Raw genomic sequence first — 12,736 nt, 5'->3', positions numbered from 1 at the left:
CATAACATTTATAAATGAACCTATTTTTACACGCATCGGTATTCACATCTGAAATGTTTACCATTTACAAACAACCTAAACTCATCAACCTTTGCCTGAACACAACACGAGGACCTGGGGTTTTTTTTGAAGTTTATTCAACCATGGCAAATATAGAAGACATAAAAGATAGTTGCTAAACTTTCCTTGTCGAGTATATATACGTTTGCAGTAAGGCACACAATCATAAAACAAACTATCAAGATAAAGTAAAAAGTAAAGTTTGTTTTATTTAACGACACCACTAGAGCACATTGATTTTTTTATCTAATAGAGATGTATGTCTTTTAGATCTGTAACCAATGCACTGATCAATAAATATCTTTCAATTGTAATTCTATTCTTCACCAAAAACAATTACAAACCAAACTATCAAAAATCAACAAGGGAGGTAACTTACCATTGAAATGCTTCATTTCATGATGTCCGACAGCTATCGTCCATCTCGTCACTGTGGCATCAACTGAAGAACTAAAACAAAGAGAGGAAATTGTTCAGGAAGAGATACATAAAAATAAACCTAAGCTATCTTATCCTAAGCTATCCTATCCTAAGCTATCCTATCCTATCCTATCCTATCCTATCCTATCCTAACCTAATATAATAAAATAGAACTTCCTTCTGTCACAAGGATGTTGATGAAATCAGCCCGATGATAAATATCTTCCATCTCTTGATTCCACACGTCAACTAAAAAACAACAACAAAACAACGTAGAAAACATTCCTCAACAATAATAATATACTCAACAACGAAAGTTGAGCTAGTGTTAAGAGAAATGACATAACATTTATAAATGAACCTATTTTTACACGCATCGGTATTCACATCTGAAATGTTTACCATTTACAAACAACCTAAACTCATCAACCTTTGCCTGAACACAACACGAGGACCTGGGTTTTTTTTTGAAGTTTATTCAACCATGGCAAATATAGAAGACATAAAAGATAGTTGCTAAACTTTCGTTGTCGAGTATATATACGTTTGCAGTAAGGCACACAATCATAAAACAAACTATCAAGATAAAGTAAAAAGTAAAGTTTGTTTTATTTAACGACACCACTAGAGCACATTGATTTTTTTATCTTATCGTCGGCTATTGGACGTCAAACATATGGTAATTCTGACACTGTTTTTTCCAGAGGAAACCCGCTGTCGCCACATAGGCTACTCTTTTACGACAGGCAGCAAGGGATCTTTTATTTGATACATGTTGCTAGTAATAGAGATGTATGTCTTTTAGATCTGTAACCAATGCACTGATCAATAAATATCTTTCAATTGTAATTCTATTCTTCACCAAAAACAATTACAAACCAAACTATCAAAAATCAACAAGGGAGGTAACTTACCATTGAAATGCTTCATTTCATGATGTCCGACAGCTATCGTCCATCTCGTCACTGTGGCATCAACTGAAGAACTAAAACAAAGAGAGGAAATTGTTCAGGAAGAGATACATAAAAATAAACCTAAGCTATCCTAAGCTATCCTATCCTAAGCTATCCTATCCTATCCTATCCTATCCTATCCTATCCTATCCTATCCTATCCTAACCTAATATAATAAAACAGTACTTCCTTCTGTCACAAGGATGTTGATGAAATCAGCCCGATGATAAATATCTTCCATCTCTTGATTCCACACGTCAACTAAAAAACAACAACAAAACAACGTAGAAAACATTCCTCAACAATAATAATATACTCAACAACGAAAGTTGAGCTAGTGTTAAGAGAAATGACATAACATTTATAAATGAACCTATTTTTACACGCATCGGTATTCACATCTGAAATGTTTACCATTTACAAACAACCTAAACTCATCAACCTTTGCCTGAACACAACACGAGGACCTGGGTTTTTTTTTGAAGTTTATTCAACCATGGCAAATATAGAAGACATAAAAGATAGTTGCTAAACTTTCCTTGTCGAGTATATATACGTTTGCAGTAAGGCACACAATCATAAAACAAACTATCAAGATAAAGTAAAAAGTAAAGTTTGTTTTATTTAACGACACCACTAGAGCACATTGATTTTTTTATCTTATCGTCGGCTATTGGACGTCAAACATATGGTAATTCTGACACTGTTTTTTCCAGAGGAAACCCGCTGTCGCCACATAGGCTACTCTTTTACGACAGGCAGCAAGGGATCTTTTATTTGATACATGTTGCTAGTAATAGAGATGTATGTCTTTTAGATCTGTAACCAATGCACTGATCAATAAATATCTTTCAATTGTAATTCTATTCTTCACCAAAAACAATTACAAACCAAACTATCAAAAATCAACAAGGGAGGTAACTTACCATTGAAATGCTTCATTTCATGATGTCCGACAGCTATCGTCCATCTCGTCACTGTGGCATCAACTGAAGAACTAAAACAAAGAGAGGAAATTGTTCAGGAAGAGATACATAAAAATAAACCTAAGCTATCTTATCCTAAGCTATCCTATCCTAAGCTATCCTATCCTATCCTATCCTATCCTATCCTATCCTATCCTATCCTATCCTATAACCTAATATAATAAAATAGAACTTCCTTCTGTCACAAGGATGTTGATGAAATCAGCCCGATGATAAATATCTTCCATCTCTTGATTCCACACGTCAACTAAAAAACAACAACAAAACAACGTAGAAAACATTCCTCAACAATAATAATATACTCAACAACGAAAGTTGAGCTAGTGTTAAGAGAAATGACATAACATTTATAAATGAACCTATTTTTACACGCATCGGTATTCACATCTGAAATGTTTACCATTTACAAACAACCTAAACTCATCAACCTTTGCCTGAACACAACACGAGGACCTGGGTTTTTTTTTAAGTTTATTCAACCATGGCAAATATAGAAGACATAAAAGATAGTTGCTAAACTTTCGTTGTCGAGTATATATACGTTTGCAGTAAGGCACACAATCATAAAACAAACTATCAAGATAAAGTAAAAAGTAAAGTTTGTTTTATTTAACGACACCACTAGAGCACATTGATTTTTTTATCTTATCGTCGGCTATTGGACGTCAAACATATGGTAATTCTGACACTGTTTTTTCCAGAGGAAACCCGCTGTCGCCACATAGGCTACTCTTTTACGACAGGCAGGCAGCAAGGGATCTTTTATTTGATACATGTTGCTAGTAATAGAGATGTATGTCTTTTAGATCTGTAACCAATGCACTGATCAATAAATATCTTTCAATTGTAATTCTATTCTTCACCAAAAACAATTACAAACCAAACTATCAAAAATCAACAAGGGAGGTAACTTACCATTGAAATGCTTCATTTCATGATGTCCGACAGCTATCGTCCATCTCGTCACTGTGGCATCAACTGAAGAACTAAAACAAAGAGAGGAAATTGTTCAGGAAGAGATACATAAAAATAAACCTAAGCTATCTTATCCTAAGCTATCCTATCCTAAGCTATCCTATCCTATCCTATCCTATCCTATCCTATCCTATCCTAACCTAATATAATAAAACAGTACTTCCTTCTGTCACAAGGATGTTGATGAAATCAGCCCGATGATAAATATCTTCCATCTCTTGATTCCACACGTCAACTAAAAAACAACAACAAAACAACGTAGAAAACATTCCTCAACAATAATAATATACTCAACAACGAAAGTTGAGCTAGTGTTAAGAGAAATGACATAACATTTATAAATGAACCTATTTTTACACGCATCGGTATTCACATCTGAAATGTTTACCATTTACAAACAACCTAAACTCATCAACCTTTGCCTGAACACAACACGAGGACCTGGGTTTTTTTTGAAGTTTATTCAACCATGGCAAATATAGAAGACATAAAAGATAGTTGCTAAACTTTCCTTGTCGAGTATATATACGTTTGCAGTAAGGCACACAATCATAAAACAAACTATCAAGATAAAGTAAAAAGTAAAGTTTGTTTTATTTAACGACACCACTAGAGCACATTGATTTTTTTATCTTATCGTCGGCTATTGGACGTCAAACATATGGTAATTCTGACACTGTTTTTTCCAGAGGAAACCCGCTGTCGCCACATAGGCTACTCTTTTACGACAGGCAGCAAGGGATCTTTTATTTGATACATGTTGCTAGTAATAGAGATGTATGTGTCTTTTAGATCTGTAACCAATGCACTGATCAATAAATATCTTTCAATTGTAATTCTATTCTTCACCAAAAACAATTACAAACCAAACTATCAAAAATCAACAAGGGAGGTAACTTACCATTGAAATGCTTCATTTCATGATGTCCGACAGCTATCGTCCATCTCGTCACTGTGGCATCAACTGAAGAACTAAAACAAAGAGAGGAAATTGTTCAGGAAGAGATACATAAAAATAAACCTAAGCTATCTATATCCTAAGCTATCCTATCCTATCCTATCCTATCCTATCCTATCCTATCCTATCCTATCCTATCCTATCCTAATATCCTATAAAATAGTACTTCCTTCTGTCACAAGGATGTTGATGAAATCAGCCCGATGATAAATATCTTCCATCTCTTGATTCCACACGTCAACTAAAAAACAACAACAAAACAACGTAGAAAACATTCCTCAACAATAATAATATACTCAACAACGAAAGTTGAGCTAGTGTTAAGAGAGAAATGACATAACATTTATAAATGAACCTATTTTTACACGCATCGGTATTCACATCTGAAATGTTTACCATTTACAAACAACCTAAACTCATCAACCTTTGCCTGAACACAACACGAGGACCTGGGTTTTTTTTTGAAGTTTATTCAACCATGGCAAATATAGAAGACATAAAAGATAGTTGCTAAACTTTCCTTGTCGAGTATATATACGTTTGCAGTAAGGCACACAATCATAAAACAAACTATCAAGATAAAGTAAAAAGTAAAGTTTGTTTTATTTAACGACACCACTAGAGCACATTGATTTTTTTATCTTATCGTCGGCTATTGGACGTCAAACATATGGTAATTCTGACACTGTTTTTTCCAGAGGAAACCCGCTGTCGCCACATAGGCTACTCTTTTACGACAGGCAGCAAGGGATCTTTTATTTGATACATGTTGCTAGTAATAGAGATGTATGTCTTTTAGATCTGTAACCAATGCACTGATCAATAAATATCTTTCAATTGTAATTCTATTCTTCACCAAAAACAATTACAAACCAAACTATCAAAAATCAACAAGGGAGGTAACTTACCATTGAAATGCTTCATTTCATGATGTCCGACAGCTATCGTCCATCTCGTCACTGTGGCATCAACTGAAGAACTAAAACAAAGAGAGGAAATTGTTCAGGAAGAGATACATAAAAATAAACCTAAGCTATCTTATCCTAAGCTATCCTATCCTAAGCTATCCTATCCTATCCTATCCTATCCTATCCTATCCTATCCTATCCTATCCTAATAATATATATAAAACAGTACTTCCTTCTGTCACAAGGATGTTGATGAAATCAGCCCGATGATAAATATCTTCCATCTCTTGATTCCACACGTCAACTAAAAAACAACAACAAAACAACGTAGAAAACATTCCTCAACAATAATAATATACTCAACAACGAAAGTTGAGCTAGTGTTAAGAGAAATGACATAACATTTATAAATGAACCTATTTTACACGCATCGGTATTCACATCTGAAATGTTTACCATTTACAAACAACCTAAACTCATCAACCTTTGCCTGAACACAACACGAGGACCTGGGTTTTTTTTTGAAGTTTATTCAACCATGGCAAATATAGAAGACATAAAAGATAGTTGCTAAACTTTCCTTGTCGAGTATATATACGTTTGCAGTAAGGCACACAATCATAAAACAAACTATCAAGATAAAGTAAAAAGTAAAGTTTGTTTTATTTAACGACACCACTAGAGCACATTGATTTTTTTATCTTATCGTCGGCTATTGGACGTCAAACATATGGTAATTCTGACACTGTTTTTTCCAGAGGAAACCCGCTGTCGCCACATAGGCTACTCTTTTACGACAGGCAGGAAGGGATCTTTTATTTGATACATGTTGCTAGTAATAGAGATGTATGTCTTTTAGATCTGTAACCAATGCACTGATCAATAAATATCTTTCAATTGTAATTCTATTCTTCACCAAAACAATTACAAACCAAACTATCAAAAATCAACAAGGGAGGTAACTTACCATTGAAATGCTTCATTTCATGATGTCCGACAGCTATCGTCCATCTCGTCACTGTGGCATCAACTGAAGAACTAAAACAAAGAGAGGAAATTGTTCAGGAAGAGATACATAAAAATAAACCTAAGCTATCTTATCCTAAGCTATCCTATCCTATCCTATCCTATCCTATCCTATCCTATCCTATCCTATCCTATCCTAATAATATAATAAAATAGAACTTCCTTCTGTCACAAGGATGTTGATGAAATCAGCCCGATGATAAATATCTTCCATCTCTTGATTCCACACGTCAACTAAAAAACAACAACAAAACAACGTAGAAAACATTCCTCAACAATAATAATATACTCAACAACGAAAGTTGAGCTAGTGTTAAGAGAAATGACATAACATTTATAAATGAACCTATTTTTACACGCATCGGTATTCACATCTGAAATGTTTACCATTTACAAACAACCTAAACTCATCAACCTTTGCCTGAACACAACACGAGGACCTGGGTTTTTTTTTTTTAGTTTATTCAACCATGGCAAATATAGAAGACATAAAAGATAGTTGCTAAACTTTCCTTGTCGAGTATATATACGTTTGCAGTAAGGCACACAATCATAAAACAAACTATCAAGATAAAGTAAAAAGTAAAGTTTGTTTTATTTAACGACACCACTAGAGCACATTGATTTTTTTATCTTATCGTCGGCTATTGGACGTCAAACATATGGTAATTCTGACACTGTTTTTTCCAGAGGAAACCCGCTGTCGCCACATAGGCTACTCTTTTACGACAGGCAGGAAGGGATCTTTTATTTGATACATGTTGCTAGTAATAGAGATGTATGTCTTTTAGATCTGTAACCAATGCACTGATCAATAAATATCTTTCAATTGTAATTCTATTCTTCACCAAAAACAATTACAAACCAAACTATCAAAAATCAACAAGGGAGGTAACTTACCATTGAAATGCTTCATTTCATGATGTCCGACAGCTATCGTCCATCTCGTCACTGTGGCATCAACTGAAGAACTAAAACAAAGAGAGGAAATTGTTCAGGAAGAGATACATAAAAATAAACCTAAGCTATCTTATCCTAAGCTATCCTATCCTAAGCTATCCTATCCTATCCTATCCTATCCTATCCTATCCTATCCTATCCTATCCTATCCTATATAATAAAAATAAATAGTACTTCCTTCTGTCACAAGGATGTTGATGAAATCAGCCCGATGATAAATATCTTCCATCTCTTGATTCCACACGTCAACTAAAAAACAACAACAAAACAACGTAGAAAACATTCCTCAACAATAATAATATACTCAACAACGAAAGTTGAGCTAGTGTTAAGAGAAATGACATAACATTTATAAATGAACCTATTTTTACACGCATCGGTATTCACATCTGAAATGTTTACCATTTACAAACAACCTAAACTCATCAACCTTTGCCTGAACACAACACGAGGACCTGGGTTTTTTTTTGAGTTTATTCAACCATGGCAAATATAGAAGACATAAAAGATAGTTGCTAAACTTTCCTTGTCGAGTATATATACGTTTGCAGTAAGGCACACAATCATAAAACAAACTATCAAGATAAAGTAAAAAGTAAAGTTTGTTTTATTTAACGACACCACTAGAGCACATTGATTTTTTTATCTTATCGTCGGCTATTGGACGTCAAACATATGGTAATTCTGACACTGTTTTTTCCAGAGGAAACCCGCTGTCGCCACATAGGCTACTCTTTTACGACAGGCAGGAAGGGGATCTTTTATTTGATACATGTTGCTAGTAATAGAGATGTATGTCTTTTAGATCTGTAACCAATGCACTGATCAATAAATATCTTTCAATTGTAATTCTATTCTTCACCAAAAACAATTACAAACCAAACTATCAAAAATCAACAAGGGAGGTAACTTACCATTGAAATGCTTCATTTCATGATGTCCGACAGCTATCGTCCATCTCGTCACTGTGGCATCAACTGAAGAACTAAAACAAAGAGAGGAAATTGTTCAGGAAGAGATACATAAAAATAAACCTAAGCTATCTTATCCTAAGCTATCCTATCCTAAGCTATCCTATCCTATCCTATCCTATCCTATCCTATCCTAACCTAATATAATAAAAAAACAGTACTTCCTTCTGTCACAAGGATGTTGATGAAATCAGCCCGATGATAAATATCTTCCATCTCTTGATTCCACACGTCAACTAAAAAACAACAACAAAACAACGTAGAAAACATTCCTCAACAATAATAATATACTCAACAACGAAAGTTGAGCTAGTGTTAAGAGAAATGACATAACATTTATAAATGAACCTATTTTTACACGCATCGGTATTCACATCTGAAATGTTTACCATTTACAAACAACCTAAACTCATCAACCTTTGCCTGAACACAACACGAGGACCTGGGTTTTTTTTGAAGTTTATTCAACCATGGCAAATATAGAAGACATAAAAGATAGTTGCTAAACTTTCCTTGTCGAGTATATATACGTTTGCAGTAAGGCACACAATCATAAAACAAACTATCAAGATAAAGTAAAAAGTAAAGTTTGTTTTATTTAACGACACCACTAGAGCACATTGATTTTTTTATCTTATCGTCGGCTATTGGACGTCAAACATATGGTAATTCTGACACTGTTTTTTCCAGAGGAAACCCGCTGTCGCCACATAGGCTACTCTTTTACGACAGGCAGCAAGGGATCTTTTATTTGATACATGTTGCTAGTAATAGAGATGTATGTCTTTTAGATCTGTAACCAATGCACTGATCAATAAATATCTTTCAATTGTAATTCTATTCTTCACCAAAAACAATTACAAACCAAACTATCAAAAATCAACAAGGGAGGTAACTTACCATTGAAATGCTTCATTTCATGATGTCCGACAGCTATCGTCCATCTCGTCACTGTGGCATCAACTGAAGAACTAAAACAAAGAGAGGAAATTGTTCAGGAAGAGATACATAAAAATAAACCTAAGCTATCTTATCCTAAGCTATCCTATCCTAAGCTATCCTATCCTATCCTATCCTATCCTATCCTATCCTATCCTATCCTATCCTAATATAATAAAACAGTACTTCCTTCTGTCACAAGGATGTTGATGAAATCAGCCCGATGATAAATATCTTCCATCTCTTGATTCCACACGTCAACTAAAAAACAACAACAAAACAACGTAGAAAACATTCCTCAACAATAATAATATACTCAACAACGAAAGTTGAGCTAGTGTTAAGAGAAATGACATAACATTTATAAATGAACCTATTTTTACACGCATCGGTATTCACATCTGAAATGTTTACCATTTACAAACAACCTAAACTCATCAACCTTTGCCTGAACACAACACGAGGACCTGGGTTTTTTTTTTTTTTAAGTTTATTCAACCATGGCAAATATAGAAGACATAAAAGATAGTTGCTAAACTTTCCTTGTCGAGTATATATACGTTTGCAGTAAGGCACACAATCATAAAACAAACTATCAAGATAAAGTAAAAAGTAAAGTTTGTTTTATTTAACGACACCACTAGAGCACATTGATTTTTTTATCTTATCGTCGGCTATTGGACGTCAAACATATGGTAATTCTGACACTGTTTTTTCCAGAGGAAACCCGCTGTCGCCACATAGGCTACTCTTTTACGACAGGCAGGAAGGGATCTTTTATTTGATACATGTTGCTAGTAATAGAGATGTATGTCTTTTAGATCTGTAACCAATGCACTGATCAATAAATATCTTTCAATTGTAATTCTATTCTTCACCAAAAACAATTACAAACCAAACTATCAAAAATCAACAAGGGAGGTAACTTACCATTGAAATGCTTCATTTCATGATGTCCGACAGCTATCGTCCATCTCGTCACTGTGGCATCAACTGAAGAACTAAAACAAAGAGAGGAAATTATTCAGGAAGAGATACATAAAAATAAACCTAAGCTATCTTATCCTAAGCTATCCTATCCTAAGCTATCCTATCCTATCCTATCCTATCCTATCCTATCCTAACCTAATATAATAAAACAGTACTTCCTTCTGTCACAAGGATGTTGATGAAATCAGCCCGATGATAAATATCTTCCATCTCTTGATTCCACACGTCAACTAAAAAACAACAACAAAACAACGTAGAAAACATTCCTCAACAATAATAATATACTCAACAACGAAAGTTGAGCTAGTGTTAAGAGAAATGACATAACATTTATAAATGAACCTATTTTTACACGCATCGGTATTCACATCTGAAATGTTTACCATTTACAAACAACCTAAACTCATCAACCTTTGCCTGAACACAACACGAGGACCTGGGTTTTTTTTTTTGAAGTTTATTCAACCATGGCAAATATAGAAGACATAAAAGATAGTTGCTAAACTTTCCTTGTCGAGTATATATACGTTTGCAGTAAGGCACACAATCAAAACAAACTATCAAGATAAAGTAAAAAGTAAAGTTTGTTTTATTTAACGACACCACTAGAGCACATTGATTTTTTTATCTTATCGTCGGCTATTGGACGTCAAACATATGGTAATTCTGACACTGTTTTTTCCAGAGGAAACCCGCTGTCGCCACATAGGCTACTCTTTTACGACAGGCAGCAAGGGATCTTTTATTTGATACATGTTGCTAGTAATAGAGATGTATGTCTTTTAGATCTGTAACCAATGCACTGATCAATAAATATCTTTCAATTGTAATTCTATTCTTCACCAAAAACAATTACAAACCAAACTATCAAAAATCAACAAGGGAGGTAACTTACCATTGAAATGCTTCATTTCATGATGTCCGACAGCTATCGTCCATCTCGTCACTGTGGCATCAACTGAAGAACTAAAACAAAGAGAGGAAATTGTTCAGGAAGAGATACATAAAAATAAACCTAAGCTATCTTATCCTAAGCTATCCTATCCTAAGCTATCCTATCCTATCCTATCCTATCCTATCCTATCCTATCCTAATAATAAATAAAAAACAGTACTTCCTTCTGTCACAAGGATGTTGATGAAATCAGCCCGATGATAAATATCTTCCATCTCTTGATTCCACACGTCAACTAAAAAACAACAACAAAACAACGTAGAAAACATTCCTCAACAATAATAATATACTCAACAACGAAAGTTGAGCTAGTGTTAAGAGAAATGACATAACATTTATAAATGAACCTATTTTTACACGCATCGGTATTCACATCTGAAATGTTTACCATTTACAAACAACCTAAACTCATCAACCTTTGCCTGAACACAACACGAGGACCTGGGTTTTTTTTTGAAGTTTATTCAACCATGGCAAATATAGAAGACATAAAAGATAGTTGCTAAACTTTCCTTGTCGAGTATATATACGTTTGCAGTAAGGCACACAATCATAAAACAAACTATCAAGATAAAGTAAAAAGTAAAGTTTGTTTTATTTAACGACACCACTAGAGCACATTGATTTTTTTATCTTATCGTCGGCTATTGGACGTCAAACATATGGTAATTCTGACACTGTTTTTTCCAGAGGAAACCCGCTGTCGCCACATAGGCTACTCTTTTACGACAGGCAGGAAGGGATCTTTTATTTGATACATGTTGCTAGTAATAGAGATGTATGTCTTTTAGATCTGTAACCAATGCACTGATCAATAAATATCTTTCAATTGTAATTCTATTCTTCACCAAAAACAATTACAAACCAAACTATCAAAAATCAACAAGGGAGGTAACTTACCATTGAAATGCTTCATTTCATGATGTCCGACAGCTATCGTCCATCTCGTCACTGTGGCATCAACTGAAGAACTAAAACAAAGAGAGGAAATTGTTCAGGAAGAGATACATAAAAATAAACCTAAGCTATCTTATCCTAAGCTATCCTATCCTAAGCTATCCTATCCTATCCTATCCTATCCTATCCTATCCTAACCTAACCTAACCTAATATAATAAAACAGTACTTCCTTCTGTCACAAGGATGTTGATGAAATCAGCCCGATGATAAATATCTTCCATCTCTTGATTCCACACGTCAACTAAAAAACAACAACAAAACAACGTAGAAAACATTCCTCAACAATAATAATATACTCAACAACGAAAGTTGAGCTAGTGTTAAGAGAAATGACATAACATTTATAAATGAACCTATTTTTACACGCATCGGTATTCACATCTGAAATGTTTACCATTTACAAACAACCTAAACTCATCAACCTTTGCCTGAACACAACACGAGGACCTGTTTTTTTTTGGAAGTTTATTCAACCATGGCAAATATAGAAGACATAAAAGATAGTTGCTAAACTTTCCTTGTCGAGTATATATACGTTTGCAGTAAGGCACACAATCATAAAACAAACTATCAAGATAAAGTAAAAAGTAAAGTTTGTTTTATTTAACGACACCACTAGAGCACATTGATTTTTTTATCTTATCGTCGGCTATTGGACGTCAAACATATGGTAATTC

This window comes from Gigantopelta aegis, chromosome 15 (genome assembly GCF_016097555.1).
Source record: "Gigantopelta aegis isolate Gae_Host chromosome 15, Gae_host_genome, whole genome shotgun sequence".
In the NCBI taxonomy this organism is placed as follows: Eukaryota; Metazoa; Mollusca; class Gastropoda; order Neomphalida; family Peltospiridae; genus Gigantopelta; species Gigantopelta aegis.
This window is presented reverse-complemented; position numbering follows the sequence as displayed.